Source organism: Apium graveolens, chromosome 3 (assembly GCF_009905375.1).
Source record: "Apium graveolens cultivar Ventura chromosome 3, ASM990537v1, whole genome shotgun sequence".
Classification (NCBI taxonomy): Eukaryota; Viridiplantae; Streptophyta; class Magnoliopsida; order Apiales; family Apiaceae; genus Apium; species Apium graveolens.
The window spans coordinates 185,139,978-185,144,369 of NC_133649.1; the positions used below are offsets into that span (position 1 = coordinate 185,139,978).

At 35.9% G+C, this 4,392-nt stretch overlaps 1 non-coding gene across 1 annotated transcript; it reads left to right on the forward strand.

Moving 5' to 3' along the window:
- The first annotated feature begins 415 nt into the window (after positions 1-415).
- On the forward strand, positions 416-522 carry LOC141715261 (small nucleolar RNA R71). The gene has a single exon (XR_012572029.1). It is a non-coding gene; the product is annotated as a small nucleolar RNA R71 (small nucleolar RNA).
- Positions 523-4,392: the final 3,870 nt, after the last annotated feature.

A 4,392-nucleotide genomic window follows, 5' to 3' on the forward strand; every position in this document is an offset into this window, starting at 1 on the left:
GTCAGGAGGATAAGTGTCTGGAACTGGTTGTTGCGATCTCTGAAAGTTTCTCACAAACTGAGTTGATTCACTAGATACAGGGCATTACTCCATCGCATGCGAACCTTCACATAGCTCACAAACACTGCTTATCTGATTAACACCAAAGTTAGCAAGAGAATCGATCTTCATAGACAACTCCTTTAGTTGAGCAGTGATAGCCGTAGCTGTATCTACTTTAAGATCTTATGCTACCTTGCCCTATGGAAATCTCTGGGTTGAATACTGATATTCATTAGCAGCCATCAGTTCAATTAGATCATAAGCTTCCTTATAGCTCTTTGCCCATAATGCTCCACCTGATGCTGCATCGAGCATGGGTCTTGACTGTGCTCCCAAACCGTTATAGAAGCAATTGATGATCATCCAATCAAGCATTCCATGATGAGGACACTTCCTAAGCATCTCTTTTTAGCGCTCCCAAGCTTCACATAGAGATTCTCCCGATTGCTGTACAAATTGAGTAAGAGCATTTCTCATTGCAACTGTCTTCGCCATAGGGAAGAATTTAGTAAGAAACTTCTGAGCAAGATCCTCCTAAGTGGTGATAGAACCTGCTGGTAGAGAATGTAAGCAGCACTTAGCTTTATCCCTCAAAGAGAATGAGAAAAGCTTCAACTTTATAACATCTTCAGGAACATTATTGAACCCGAAGGTGTCGTAGATCTCTATAAAATCCCAAATGTGCGTATTGGGATCTTCCGTGGCAGCACCCCCAAACTGAACTGAATTCTGTACCATCTGAATTATTCCAAGCTTGATCTCAAAGTTAATTGATGTGATAGTTGGCCTGACAATGCTAGATTGAATGTCATTGATCTTGGGTTGAGAAAAATCCATCAACGCTTTCGTTCGTGCTGCTGGATCTCCCATTATAATGAGTACCTGAAACACAACAAGTAAATCGTGAAAGTAAAAGAATCCGAGTCAGTGAACTCTAACGACCACTAATGACAAGCACATAAACTAAACAATTAACAACACCGAGTCCCCGGCAGTGGCGCAGAAAACTTGTTAGGACGTTAACACGTGCTAATGATACACGCAAGTATACGCATTCACAAGTAGTATAAGATTTAGATCAAATTCATTCCCACAGAGACACTTTGATTATTTTAAGAATATGCACCTATGCAACAATGATATGCTTATTATCCAATGCTAAAACAAATAATAAGTTGAGATTGTTTATAACTAAGAATTAAACTAACAATTATAAGTAAGAGAACAAGAATGGTTGAATTAATATATATGACAAACGTGGGATCCTAACTTCATTAAATATTTCATTCAATAGCCTTTTTGTTCTTAACCTTAGCATGTAATGGTGATGACACTAATCAGATAACACGAAACTAGTAAACGCCAACTTTCGTTGTACGAATACCCTACTACCAAGCATCCACAAAAGAGATAGAAGTTGAATAGACACCCATTATGCTTAGTCCTTATATGTCTATAAGAATTGAAAACATAATATTTTAATGCGCAAGTTATCTATCGTGATTACATAGGGCAAGTAAGATGGTTAAAATTACCTACGAATCATGCATAACAATAACACATGAACCTATGCTAGCATGGAAAGTTCTAAACCTCTATATTCACTGTTGCTTTAATAGAGATTAACCCGCTATCTTATATGTTAGCTACGCACATAAGACGAATAAGCACAACCAATACTAGGTTATCATACAATCACCACACACTAAGGTATCAAAACAATTTAACTAAAGAAATCCATAAATAAATCCTCTAGAACCCCACGATAATGATTAGTTCATAACCGAGCTCATCATCACCATGGGTTCTAATGAAAGCATGACATAAAATAATATAAGAGTAGTAAGGTTCAAGAACAAGTCGAAAACAAGCATCCAAGTATCAACTATATTAAAGAAAACAAAAATCTTCTTCTTCGTAGCTGTCTCGTGCTCTCTAGGTTTTCTTATTGCTCTCCCAGGTCTCCTTGTTGTTGAAAATATCTTTTTATTGGTATATATAGGCTCCACGATGACCAGAACTCTCAAAATCTTCAATTTTGACTAAAATCGGGATTCTGGTGCAGAAACCGGGCGCGGGCGCGCTGTTTTACAGCGTGTCCGTGCTGAAATAGTGTTTTCAGCGGCGCGGGCGCGCTGGTTCCGGCGCGGTCGCGCTGACATTCTGGAAAAATTCTGGCAATTCTTCTTTTGGCTTTATCTTAAGTCCTGCTCGTCAGAATTAGGCGATTCAACTGCCCACGCGAAGATAACGAGATTCTATGCAACTTTATAATGTCCTAGGCTTCCAATTCTGATCTATTTTCAGCATATTTCTTTGAAAATCCTCTTTCTTCATTTAACTAATGCATGTAATGAACAAACACAAAAACATATCAAAAATACCAACAACTTAAGTCAAAAACACCAACTTAAGCTTGTAATGGAGCGTTCCAAGTAGATATAAAATCCACTTATCAAGTATTCACATGGAGTGTTCATAAAATCGCAGTCATAATTCTTAAAATTACAGAAGAAAAATGTACCTTTTGACGGGAGATTTTGTACGACTCAATTATAATTGTATAGAGGTTCTTATATAGGCACACGAAACCCTAATTCCAATTTCCTCCTAAAAAATTATAACCTATCCAAAAAATTTCAAAAATAAAATATTTGGCACACACAATTACCCAAACTAAAAAGATATTTATTTTGTTTTAATTTATTCTCAGACTTATTTACACAAATAACAAATCTTTTCACAACTTAAATAACTTGCACAAAAAAAATTCAGAATATTCTCAATTAAAATTTTTATCTACAAAATAATATTTAATTTAAAAATTTTAAAAAAAATTACGGATTTTACAGCAGCAAGAGTGAGTACATGTTCACAAAATATATGGATGAATTTAAAAAGGTATGGTATTTTACCTTAAATTCATTACTAGTCAGTGACAATTTTGGTGATTTGTTCTGATTTTAATGTTGTCCTTTCTTTGGGGCTGCTGGCTGATTTATCAATCAATTTTAAATTGTAATTTCATTAGAATGAATGATTAAAAAAATTGCCCAAAATATCTTTTTTTTAATCCAACCGTCCCATCTGCCCAATTTCATTTAACCTGAATTAATTGCCCACTAGCAATGCCTCTGTACAAGGCGTATATCAATTAACATTTGTTTTGAAATAATCAGTTAGCCCTTTAATCTAACACATCCACCCTCTTTACTAATACATCCAGTACCCCCCTGCAATCACTCTGCAACTTAATTAGATCTATCAAGCACTCTGTCTCCCCACAATCTTCTTGCTCTCTCTCTCTCTTCCAACTCCAAAATTCTCTTAACTGTTTATGGTCAGAATATATGATGAATTTTGGAATTTTATTTTAACATATGCAATGCCCATCCACTGTTCGATAAATGTTACGAGTGGTTGATGACTCGATGGTAGTGTGATGGGTGTGGTGGCGTTGAAGAGAATCTTTCATCAATCTCTAAATTAAATTATGTGTGTATGTAGTAAAAGGGGATCGTGTATCTACTAGAAGGGAAAAGGTTTATATTGTTCACGCAGATTTATCCTTCACATACTACTTAATACTACTTACTCAATGGCGTATCCGCTGGATTTAACAAACTGCCTGTGTATGCGTGGGTGGCGTATTTGAGAATACTCATCATTCGACGGCGTATCGAGCCATACTACTTACATACAGGCGTATTCATTATCCATGTATGTGCTCCTCTTGCTTCTTTTTTTTCTGGGCGTGTGTATGTGATACTCCTGTAGCGAAGGCGTGCTTACAATTTTATGCACCTGCTCTTCTTGCTTCACCTTTTTGGACGTGTGAATGTGATACGCCTGAAGCAAAGGCGTGTGTGGTGGGTATATAGGGTTGTACTTTCCACCCGTGGGTATTTCGGCCTTTTGCTACTAAAAAATTAGTATAATTGTCTTTCACCCAGCAATCCGATTAAAAGTAGTAGAGTTTTTTTTTACCCTCTACTAAATCATATGTACCAGATTATTAAAAGATATCATTGCACGCTCTGTTAAAGAAAAATAAAAAATAGAGCTCATCTTGAAAAAGAATTATGAAGCGGAAAAAACATGTAAAATTGTAGAATTCAGCTCATCCTTCTTAGAAGTACGTCATTACGTGAATACCAAAAATTCAAGATATAAACAAGTGATTAAATCTCAACAAATAAACAAGTATGATCATGATCTAGTTCAAAAGCAACCTATAAGACTTGTGATTTTTTTTCCTAGGCATGAAAATCAATTCACTAGACTTAAATAACCCTCTATTCATCATCACCACACTTAAATTAACTTCAACTTATCAATCAGAAATAGCTC